The sequence below is a fragment of the Macrobrachium rosenbergii genome, chromosome 26, assembly GCF_040412425.1.
Source record: "Macrobrachium rosenbergii isolate ZJJX-2024 chromosome 26, ASM4041242v1, whole genome shotgun sequence".
NCBI lineage: Eukaryota > Metazoa > Arthropoda > Malacostraca > Decapoda > Palaemonidae > Macrobrachium > Macrobrachium rosenbergii.
Window position 1 is genome coordinate 9,880,175 of NC_089766.1, and position 13,333 is coordinate 9,893,507.

At 37.0% G+C, this 13,333-nt stretch overlaps 1 protein-coding gene across 1 annotated transcript in view; it reads right to left on the reverse strand.

Moving 5' to 3' along the window:
- Nucleotides 1-13,333, reverse strand: part of LOC136853019 (transcription elongation factor A N-terminal and central domain-containing protein 2-like) — a 326,554-nt gene that overhangs the window by 303,005 nt on the left and 10,216 nt on the right. The window contains exon 3 of the mRNA XM_067128174.1: nt 11,010-11,028. The gene's annotated coding sequence lies outside the window, so the exon portion shown is untranslated. The remainder of the gene's footprint in view (nt 1-11,009; nt 11,029-13,333) is intronic.

Genomic DNA, 13,333 nt, shown 5'->3' on the forward strand with positions numbered 1-13,333 from the left:
ATATATATATATACTATATATATATATATATATATATATGTGTGTGTGTATACATGTTTTATACTAAGCCACTGTACAGAAAGTTTATAAAAAAATCACAGAAATTACACAGCAAACTTCGTAACCGCAGAACATGGCTGACACATCATGACGTTTCCTTCCCCTCCCCCTCCCTCATCCAATGATTTCAGAGCCCCTCCTCCAATCCGGGCCACTACAGAACTGGCCTAATGAAATATGGACCCAATCCCCTTTTCGGGAGTGATTATCCTTCCCTGTTCTGATCGGATCATATCCCGGTTGGATTAGAAGTATTTCCCACCCGCCCCCCAACCCCCGCATCCCCCTGCTCTCTAGAATTAATGAAATACAGACGTAGTCCACCGAGGCCTCAGGATAAACCTCCCATATTAAGGGAGATAATTAGCTCGGATGTGAGAGTGAAGATGGTAGAGGTCTCGAAAACAACGAGAGAGAGAGAGAGAGAGAGAGAGAGAGAGATGATGGTGGTCTCGAAAACAACGACAGAGAGAGAGAGAGAGAGAGAGAGAGAGAGAGAGAGAGAGAGAGAGAGATGAGAATGCAGATGTTGGTGGTCTCGACAACAACGAGAGAGAGAGAGAGAGAGAGAGAGAGAGAGAGAGAGAGAGAGAATGCAGAAGATGGTGGTCACGACAACATCAAAGAGAGAGAGAGAGAGAGAGAGAGATAGAGAGAAATAGATGAGAATGATGATGGTGGTCTCGACAACAAAGACCTGAGAGAGAGAGAGAGAGAGAGAGAGAGAGAGAATGCAGAAGATGGTGGTCACGACAACATCGCAAGAGAGAGAGAGAGTGAGAGAGAGAGATGAGAATGATGATGGTGGTCTCAATAACAACGACAGAGAGAGAGAGAGAGAGATAATAAATGGAAGAAATATTAAAGAAAGAGTCGCTGATGCTGAATAACGAATAAATAAACTGGAAATTATTATGAACAAATAATTCTGATAACAACAAAGACCTGTTTGTGTATTCCTCACGCACAGCTATGCAGAGAGAGAGAGAGAGAGAGAAGAGAGAGAGAGAGAGAGAGAGAAATGCCGAAGATAAATAATAAGGAAAATGTAAATAATTATGAATAGTTAATCCCACCTACAACCGAAACATCCCCAGGCTCAAAATGTAAGGAATTGAAGAGAAAAAAGTAGAAAGCGAAAGAGAATTATGATACAAATGAGAACTGTCTATTTGATTCACCCATCAATCAGTGACAGAGCTCTATCAATGAATTCACCTGGTATGATGGAGTTCGGGTTCTCCTGTTTATAATGACTATTATAATGTATATAATGAATGGAAGAAATATTAAAGAAAAATGTGAAGATCTGAACACAGTTCTATATATATATATATATATATATATATATATATATATATATATATATATATATATAGCATATTTAAGTATATATTTAAATATATATAATATAAAATATTTATATATATATATATATATATATATATATATACAAATATTAAGCACACACACAAACACATATATAATTGTCATGTTCTCTGTACATGATCAAAAGATATATATATAGATATATATATATATATATATATATATATATATATATAAAGTTATATATTTATATATATATATATATATATATATATATATATATATATTAAAGTTATAGTAAATTTATCTGTACATCCTTAAAACATACTCACAAAAAAGTACCCAAATCTAACCGTGACTTGGAAACAGAATGAATTTTCTTCCCTCCACCACTGTCGTCCAATCATATCTACTCCCCCTCCCCCAACCTTCCATTCCGCGAACACGGGCGGATTGGCCTAATGAAAATATGGAACCAATCCCCCTTTCGGGAAGTGATTATCCCTGCCTGTTGTGATTGGATATCATATCCCAATTGGATTAAAAGTATTTTTTTTACCCGCCGAGCGAAAGCTAATGAAATCCAGGCTGGGTCCATTGAGAGATCAGGATAAACCCCCTGATGATGAGAGTAATAAGTCCAGGTATGAGAGAGAGAGAGAGAGAGAGAGAGAGAGAGAGAGAGAGAGAGAGAGAAGAGGGGTGGAGAAGGAGGAGGGGAGGTCTTGGTAACAGATGAGAGAGAGAGAGAGAGAGAGAGAGAGAGAGAGAGAGAGAGAGAGAGAGAGAGGAAGGGGAGGAGGAGGTCTTGGTAACAGATGAGAGAGAGAGAGAGAGAGAGAGAGAGAGAGAGAGAGAGAGAGGAGAAGGAGGAGGGAGAGGTCTTGGTAACAGATGAGAGAGAGAGAGAGAGAGAGAGAGAGAGAGAGAGAGAGAGAGAGAGAGAGAGAGAGAGAGAGAGAGGCTGTGGAGCAGTTCCGAGTGAGATGATGGGTACAGGAGGGGGAGAGGGAAGGGTGGGGGGAAGGGGAAGGAGAGAGGGAAGGAGAAGGGGGGATGGATAGGGAAGAGAAAGGAAGGGGTAGGGGAGGGAGGCAAGAAGAGGGGAGAGGGGTAGGGGAGGGGGAGAGGAGGGTAATGGGAGGGAGAGGGGGAGAGAGGGGAGAAGAGGGAGGGAAGGAGGGTAATGGGAGGGGGAGAAGGAGGGAGGGAAGGAGACTGTAATGGGAGGGGGGAGAAGAGGAGGCAGGAGAGTGTAGGGAGGGGAGAAGAGGGTAATGGGGGGAGGAGGAGGAAAAGAGGAGGGCAGGAGAGTGTCGGAGGAGGAGGAGAAGAGGAAGGTAAGGAGAGGGTCAGAGGAGGAGGAAAAGAGGGAGGTAAGGAGAGGGGTAAGGGGAGGGGGAGACGAGGGAGGTAATAAGAGCTAAGGGAGGGGGTAGGGGATGGGAGGGTAAGGAGAGGAAGGGGAGAGGCACGGATAATGTTATCATAAATGTCATAACAAACAATACGCCATCAACAGAGAACATACTCATAATTAGAATTGAATAGCTTCTGTCTATCCAACCGGATTTCAATTTCAATTTTAACATCAAGCCCAACTATTGAACATACACAGACACACATACTGTGTATTTGTATATATATATATATATATATATATATATATATATATATTATATAATAAATATATTTAAATATATCTTATATATATATATATATATATATATATATATATATATATATATATATATATATATATATATATATAAATCTGACAGTATGCAACTACGGTTATGAGAGAGAGAGAGAGAGTACAAAAATGTTACCTAAACTACCACTGCCTTCCAACTTCGCTCTTAAATTAATTGAATCATCGCTATTTAGCATGGAAATGAAAACCACTCATAAATGTCTACAACAGGTAGTTAATGAATATCCGACGAGAGAGAGAGAGCGCGCCACATATTAATCAGAGTTCTCAAACTTTTTTGAATGAAATACCCTGTTCACCAAGCACACAACGCCCGGCTAATATTAGTCGGGAATCGGGAAAATAAATTTCTGGTATAGACTCATTTCCAAAATGAACGAAAACGCATAGGGAGCTTTCGAAAAATGTCACTAACGACGTATCTTTATCGCTCAAATTCCTTTTATCCGATTACGATGATGCAACGAGGTAGGAAAACCTTACTGCCGAGATAAAAAATTCCATCTGCCATCCGGAATATATTTTTATCGTAATATTCGCTGATATCTTCTGGACAAACAAGTATTTCCTAGTCTATTTTTGACTAAATTTTCGATTACGAACTTGTCTCCCCTACCCTCCCGATCCCCTCTACCTACCCCGTCCCCACCCTGGGAGGACAAACAGGTTTGCAGGATGAGGGTTGATGTCTCCCCTACCCTTCCGTTCCCTTACCTACCCCGCCCCCACCCAGGGCGGGCAAACCGGTTTGCAGGGGGTGGGTGGCTGTCATGTCTCCCCTACTGTCACCCGGGGAAGGACAAACAAAATCCGCTCGGATATTATTATTATTGAAATATCTCCTTGACAAACATTTAATTACCTGTTGAAGTGTAATCTCCGGCTGAGAGATTACAGGAAAAGAGCAACGGGAGACGAAAAATTATTAATCTCCGGCAATCCCAAACTAAACACCTGAGCTACTAATGAGATTTAACTGAGATATGATCTGTGCAATCCTCCTTGAAGTAAATAAAAATCGATGGGATTTACTTTAAATATTTGTTTACAGTAAAATAAAAGCGTATTAAATTGGCCTCTTATCGTTATACCTATTAACCTGAGATTGATCTATTGTGACTTTTTTTTGTGGGATTATTTTCCGTCTAATTTTGATTTTAATCGTCTGATTTAAATGGTACGATTTTACTGCTTTAAAACAAATGTTTTCCATCGATGATCAATTACAGAAGATTAAGAACAAAAGTTAATTTGGGTACTTTTTTTTATCTTGTTATCCATCTGAAGGACATAAATATGAACGCGATTAAGGGCTTAAATATGAACCAGATTGGGGACCTCAATGTGTCCCAGATTAAGGACCTAAATATATCTCAAATTAATGACCTACAAATGGCCCAGGTTAAATGCCTAAATATGTCTCAGTTTAAGGACCTAAATCGTGTCCCAGTTTAAGGACTTAAATATGGCCCAGTTTGAGGACCTAAATATGCCCTAGATTAAATACTTAAATATGTCCCAGTTAAGGACCTAATCTGGCAGTTTAAGGACCTACATACATCCCAGATTAAGGACCTTACGGACCTGTAAATACATCCCAGACAAAGGACCTAAACATTTCCCGGGTTAAGGACACATACATGTCCCAGTTTACGAAGCTAAATATGTCCCAGTTAAAGGACCTAACATGTCCCAATTAAAACCTGAATATGACCCAGATTAAGAACCTAACTGTGTCCTAGATTAAGAACCTAAATGTGTCCTAGATTAAGGACCCACATGTGTCCTAGCCTGAGGACCTAAATACGTTCCAGATTAAGGACCTAAATATGTCCCAGATTAGGACCTAAATATGTCCCAGATTAAGGGCATAAATATGTCCCAGTTTAAGGACTTAAATATGTCCCAATCGAAAACTCTACTATTCCCCTAATTTGGGAACCCGAATGTGTCCCAGTTTAAAGACCTAATATGTCCCAGATTAACACCAAAATACATCCCAGATTAAAGGCCTAAACATGTCCAAGATTAAAGACCTAAACATGTCCCAATTTAAAAAAATAAATATATCTCGGTCACCATTAAACAACTGAAAAAACAAATCCTGCTCTCAAAATGAACGACTAAAAAAGATACAAGCATCCGCTGTACCTCTCCGTACAGCACGACAGCAGCTGTAAAATAAAGGCTACCTGTTGCTCGCATTAAAACAGAATCCGGGTTTTTTTTTTTTTTGCATTTTGAGTTTCGGGGTCAAAATGTCGAAGGACTGCCCAGAGACCGCAGCCTCTCTGATCCGTTTAAAATACGCTGTGCTCTTTCATTACACCTGCCGGAATTACCATGATAAACTTTGCCCCCCTGTTGCACGTTGCTTTGACATTCCATGCAGTGGGATAAGTATGTGCATTCGATAAGTGCGCGTGAATGCATTTGCAAGAGTTTGCGTACGAGATCGAGCTGAAATTCAGTGTGTGTGTGTGTGTGTGTGTGTAGGAGGGGTTGATGCATTGCTGATGGGATTTTGTGTGTGACTTTGGCGCTAATGTTTTCGAAGTTTTTTTGCATAATGGGTTCATTCTCGATTCAGTGGTTTAGTATGAACGTGGCATTTGTCTAATATTTTCTCTGCAATTACTCCATGCTGGGAGAAAGGGCTTAACTCTGAATTATATATATATAAATAAATAATATATATATATATATATATATATATATATATATATATATATATATATATATATATATATATATATATATATACGTATATAACGAATACAAAACTAACTCCATCCAATAACGTCGTTACAACATACATGGCAAGACAAAAGGCAGGAAAATAAACAAAACCTTTTCCTCACACCTCAGAGAGAATCCCTTTGCCGGACACAAAACAACGCAAATAAATCTGAAAGCAAAACCGAAGGAGGAGAACCAGAAAGAGCGAGAACCTGATAAACTAACCTTTTATTTCCGGCCCGAGCAACCCGACTAAGTTGTCTTGTAAAGCTCTCGCCTGTTACGACCGGAGTTAATCGCGTGGAAATTCTGCCTCAATTTAGGATTCTTGTGGATGGGCTGGAAGATAAAGGGGAAACAAATTTCATGAATTTTAGCATACATGCTATGCGTTGGGATGTAATTAGTAAGAAATTTAGTCTTGTGAATTATAATCAACACTGAATTTTAGCATAAATGCTATGCGTTGGTATGTGATTAATTAGAAATTTTGACTTGTGAATTATAATCAACACTGAATTTTAGCATAAATGCTATGCGTTGGGATGTAACTAATAAGAAATTCTGACTTGTGAATTATAATCAACACTGAATTTTAGCATATGTGCTATGCTTTGGTATGTGATTAATTGGAAATTTTGACTTGTGAATTATAATCAACACTTAATTTTAGCATAAATGCTATGCGTTGGGATGTAATTAGTAAGAAATTTAGTCTTGTGAATTATAATCAACACTGAATTTTAGCACAAATGCTATGCGTTGGTATGTAACTAATAAGAAATTCTGACTTGTGAATTATAATCAGCACTGAATTTTAGCATAAATGCTATGAGTTGGTAAGTGATTAATAAGAAATTTTGACTCGTGAATTATAATCAACACTGAATTTTAGCATAAATGCTATGCGTTGGTATGTAACTAATAAGAAATTTAGACTTGTGAATTATAATCAACACTATCTGCGGCATTATCCTGAATTTAAACGCAAATGCAAAGAAAGATGGTTACAACATATTAATATCAATCACCACAAGATTTATTTTCTGTTGGAAAAGGATACAAAAAATCAAAGAATCAGAAGATACAGAAATATTAAAAAATAAAAACTCATCCCTGTATTAAGGGAAAACTGGATACAGAAATAAAAAAAAGCATTTATATGTTTCAAAGGGGTAAGGTAAGATGATAAATAAACAGCTCATGTGGAAATTTGTATTACAAAGGAAATGGAACTAAAAAGAATTATATACGCGATAAAAAAATGCAACCTTATCGAAAAATAAACCAAGGCATAAGGTATGATATACAAAGAGTCAGCAATGAAAATTATATACGAGTTTCTTAAAGGAAAATGAAATGGTATAGAGGAAGCCAATATAAGAGGATCTGTAGACTAGGTAAAACGGTTTCTGAAAGGACTAAACAGGAAATGTGTATGCAAGAACAAGTAGAAAGAGCTATGGAAGATAACTGACGAAATTAAAAGAAACAAGACGAAAATCACAAAAGTCAGAGAAACGTTTAGTGTATACCAAGAATAAACAGAATGAAAACGCAACTTATCCCAAAAATTGATAAACATTTTATGGGGAGAATAAACAAAAATTCGGAAAAAGTAAGAGATGAACCCACGAAACGATAAAAAATAGAATGGAATGTAGACTTTAAATCAAAGGGCCAAGCACTGGGACTTATGAGGTCGTTCAGCGCTGATAGGGTTACTGAGAGTAAAAGGTTTTAAAGGTGTAGCAGAAGGAAAGCCTCGCAGTTGCACTATGAAAGAGGGTGGAAAGTAAGATGGAAGAAAGAGAATATGAACGGGGGTACAGTAAAAGGAATGAAAGGGGGTGCAGCCAAGGGCCAAAGGGACACTGTAAAGATCCTTCAGTAAAACCTACAGTACGAAACGACCAAGACGCCAAAGATGCTTCCAAATACTGCAGCCAATGTCAGATATGGCACTGAGAGCCAAGAAAACTTGACCACTTATGAAAAAATGTAGAAAACTCTTTTGAAACGTCACTGAACGAATTATACTTTCTATAAGGGCCGGTTGTAAGTACATAGCTGTCCAGGTCCATCTCATGGAGGAAGGAGAACTGGTAATATTACAGTTTAATCAGAGCATTCACTAAAAGACACTTCCAGACTCTATTCATGACTCTGAAGGTAATAAGCAAAGAGGCTGGAACCAGAAGGGACACTGAAAAAAAAATCTACCCCGGTCTACAAACGCCTAACAATAAAATAGGCATGAAAATGATTTTCAGTGTTTTTGTTGAGAAGAACCTGCATATTTATTTGTTACAAAATCACTAACCTTTAAGTTTTTTAGTAACAGCACTGCCAAGATCCACCGGAACACGACGTTCTGTTAATTTTGACAACTACGAAAGGCACCAGACGAACTTCAGGAGTGAATTTCTGTAAACATAAATAGGATATTGCTGTTAATTTACATGAAGCCAAATCTACTATATATCAGCAAATTTCACTGAGTCAGAGAATGAAGAATAATAATCTTACCTCATAAACAAAACCTCAATCAAAAAAAAAAAATCTTTAGACGATGAATTTCTCTCTTGTACAGTAAAAATTCTTCTTCTCTTAGCTATTTGTGATGACGCAGTTTCGCTACGTCGTCACTCGCAGTAATTGCGTTTGATTCGGCAGATATATGAAAGGAAATTGGGAAGGACCGATCGGAAAAGGAAATGCACGTTTGCAGTTGCATGCAAGCTTATGGACGATTTATTTTCTGTACACTTTCTTTTAAGCACTTTCTTCTGGACATTTTTTTTATAGATACTTTCTTCTGAACACTTTCTTTTAAAAGCTTTCTTCCGAAAAATTTCTTTAAGACACTTTATCCTCAACACTTCCTTTTAAACACTTGATTCTAGACACTTTCTTTTGAACACTTTCGGTTAAACACTTTCTTCATGAAACTTTATCCTTCACACTTTCTGTTAAACACTTTATTCCGGAGACTTTCTTTTGGAGACTTTCTTTTAAACACTTTCTTTTGAACACTTTATTTTAAACAATTTCTATATGAAACTTTATCCTTCACGCTTTCTTTCAAACACTTTCCTCTGAACACTTTCTTTTAAACACTTGTTCTGGACACTTTCTGTAAAACTCTTTCTTTCGGACACTTTCTTTTAACACTTTATTCTGTACACTTTCTTCCGAACCCCATCTGTCAAACACTTGCTTTTGGACACTTAAAACACTTTCTGCACACCCATACAATGATTATATAATAAACACCAAAAACACGTCCTATAAAGAAAAATATTCCTTGACAACGAAAAAAAAAAACACACAAAAACAAACAAACCCACCTAAAACGGAAACGCATGAATAACCAAAGCCGCAACCCACACAACACACAAATTACGAACCTCCGCCGAGAGAAACGTCTCGCTAACGTTCATCTGCATAGAAAACGTTCCGACGAACGTTAATAGGCAATCTTGGCTCCGGGAGAGAGGGGAGGGAGGGGGGAGGGAGGGGAGGGGGAGAAAACGGAACGCCTACACAATAACGGAGGAAGCGGACCGGAAAATTGAAAAGAAAAATAAAGGAAACGATAAATTAACATACCTTTTCTGAAGGGGAATGGGTGGGTGGGGTAAGGGCTGGGGTGCCACTTTTGGGAGGGGGAGGAGGGTGGGTTAACCATTTCGATGGAACTTTTCCAAGTTCGGAGTTTTGGATAATCCAGAGTGATTTTGTTCGTAACTTTCTTTCTTAAGTTATTTCATTATCAAATTATGAGAGAGAGAGAGAGAGAGAGAGAGAGAGAGAGAGAGAGAGAGAGAGAGAGAGAGAGAGAGAGAGAATAAATTTACTTCTATGTATGAATGTATGTATGTGTCAGAGAGAGAGAGAGAGAGAGAGAGAGAGAGAGAGAGAGAGAGAGAGAGAGAGACCTTACCTTACTTCGTTAGGTTGCCCCAGGTCCCTCAGAGAGAGAGAGAATAAATTTTCTTCTATGTATGAATGTATCATGTGTCAGAGAGAGAGAGAGAGAGAGAGAGAGAGAGAGAGAGAGAGAGAGAGAGAGGGAAGGTGAAATCTCATTACAGGCCTGCTGTAATTGTTCAAGGTTGCCCCAGGTCCCTCAAGAGAGAGAGAATAAATTTTCTTCTATGTATGAATGTATGTATGAGAGAGAGAGAGAGAGAGAGAGAGAGAGAGAGAGAGAGAGAGAGAGAGAGAGAGGGAAGGTGAAATCTCATTAGGCAAAACACATGTACTTCACAGTTTTAGGTTTAAAGAGGGTTTCCATAACTTCTGAGAGAGAGAGAGAGAGAGAGAGAGAGAGAGAGAGAGAGAGAGAGAGAGAGAGAGAGAGAGAGAGAGAGAACTGGAATGAAGCTGGAGAAAACTTAATAATTTAATATCCTTCTGAATTAATTAAATTTACAAATTAATTCATTAAAATTTTCAAAATTTACTGCAAATATCCTCCTGGATTATCCACTGTCCATGCCATTACTAATCCCAAAAGCACATGTATAAAATCAATATTAAAAACTTCATATATATATATACATATAATAATAATAATATATATATATATAATATACATATATCATGTAGAAAAAACAGCAAATGGAAATGTATACACGGAAATACACTTACATATACATAATATATCTAGACATGCTAATAGATTCACAATTTCGTGAAAAACAATCTGAGTAATAAAAATCCACAGTTATATAGTAAATATATGACTATGTAAAATGAATCATTTTACATAGTAATTTATTTACTATATAATTGTGGATTTTTATTACTCATATCTAGACATGTTTTGTTTCATCACCACTGTCTATATAGCATTTCAAAGATGATATTAAATAAATATAAATAAACACACCTATTCCTACAGTCTATAAAACCATAACACTCTCCTAAGCTAGTTCCAAGGTCAGTGGCCTTGACCTAGGTCTTAAAAATACCTGAAATTCGTATAAATTCCTTTTTATTATATTCACTTGGTCCCGAGACACTACAAGAGACGTTGAGGAAGAAAGAGAAATAAAAGGAGCATGACGATGATGGAGCAAGAACTAAAATAAATGTCAAATAATAAGCATAAAAATATGTATTTCATCATCAAATGGCACATGGACTTCATGAATCCTACCTTACGACGGTTGCTTGATCTGAAACAGAAAGAACGAGAGTTACGTCACACGGTAACAGATGTAAACATGAAGGATTCTATTGTAAATATATTCTATATACTAATATATATATATATATATATATAAATATATATAATAATATATACATATATATATATATATATATATATATATATATATATATATATATATATATATATATATATATATATATGTAATCTTATTCATACACAAAGTGAATGCAACACTTAAAACAAGGATATAACACCAGATTTCTGGACATTCATGAAAAAGTTTTTTAATGTCAGAAAAAAGCAAATCTACTCATATCACGTGAAGTTTTACTTTCAAAAGCGTGATGCTTCCTTGTAAGCAGAATGAATATAAAGAAAAAATCTTTTGTCAATTAAAAACATAGCATTAGATTTTTATATTCTAACATAACAGCAAATCTGTTCATATCAAATGAAATGCTTATTCTTAAAATAGGTTATTTTTCCCAGTGAGTAGAATTAAGTAAAACAAGTAAAGAATGCTGCCAAGTTTCTTCAGCGCAATCGAGTTTTCTGTACAGCATATAATCAAGGCCACCGAAAATAGGTCTATCTTTCGGTGGTCTCGGTATAATGCTGTATGAGCCATGGTCCATGAATCTTTAACCACGGCCCGGTGGTGGCCTATCCTATATCGTTGCCAGATGCACGATTATGGCTAAATTTAAGCTTAAATAAAATAAAAACTATTGAGGCTAGAGGGCTGCAATTTGGTATGTTTGATGATCGGAGGGCTGGTGATCAACATACCAATTTGCAGCCCTCTAGCCTCAGTAGTTCTTAAGATCTGAGGGCAAACGGACAGATAAAGCCGGCACAATAGTTTTCTTTTACAGAAAACTAAAAATCTTATATCCAAGTTCAAAGCGAAGCATTGAATTTCTTCCATTCTAATTCGCAAGAATTCACTAGCCTTCATCTACCCAAAATACAAACATAACCTCTCTGAATTGAACTGAACAGAACTGAATGGAATATAGAATTTAGGCCAAAGGCCAAGCACTGGGACTTTCGAGGTCATTCAGCGCTGAAACGGAAACTGACAGTAAAAGGTTTGAAAAGGTGTAACAGGAGGAAAACCTCGCAGTTGAAATATGAATCAATTGTTAGGAGAAGGTGGAAAGTAAGGTGGACGGAGAATGTGAAAGGAGGTACAGTAAAACAAACGAAAGGGGTTGCAGCTAGGGGTTTTTCCCTGTGAGGAGAATTAAGTAAAAAATCTTATACCCGAGTTCAAATCAAAGCATTGAATTTCTTCCATTCTAATTCACAAGAATACAAACCTAACCTCACTGAAGCGGAGGCAGGCTTAACCACACAAAGCCAGCCAGCGCACAACTAAATCTGTGTAATCAACCTCATTCATTTATCGTTCAAATATTTGTTTAAAGTAACCAGTTAGATGGAGGTCAAGCGTGATTATTTACTCTTTCTTGATGTTTTATGCGATCGTGCTTTCAGCAAACGTGTTTTTAGTTTAATCTGTTTTGTGGGGTACGTTAGAATTTTGGTTGATTTCCGTAAGTGGTATCAAATGTCGGATCTGTATTTTAAAATTTAGGAAATCTTCAAACATAAGAGGTTTAAGCGTCTTAGCAGGTACTGTTCCTACACACACACACACACCGCACATACACACACACACACACATATATATATATATATATATATATATATATATATATATATCCATTTGTCTATATATATACACACATATACAGTATATAAACACACATTCATGCATATATATATACATATACATTTATACATGTGTAAACATATATATGTATATATAAGTATATTATATTATACATACATACATACACATTACATACACGCGCATACAGCCTTATCCGTGAATACGAACATACCAACTTCCCCAAAACAACAATCGACAAAGCAAACGCCACATCCGATACAACTTCTTCAGCGCCAACTGCGGGACAGTGAAACACCAGCTCTCGCCCTAGTAGCTGGACACTTACACAAACAACAACACAAACAACTGCAAGAACAAACTACACAAACAACTACATACATAATAGGGAGAGACGTCAATGTCGTTTCAATGTCACACAACTGGCTTCAAGTTTCGTCCGGGCGAGTCTTCTGCCAGTCGGTCGCGTGTTGAGTTGTCACGACAACTTATATAAAAAAAAATTGTCTTCTTGTTTATGTAAGGAACAGTGAGGCTATGTTGCGTCACCCTTTTTTGGCAGTACTTTAGAGGGCTTAAACTGGACTGAAATGAATGCAGAATTTAGGCAAAG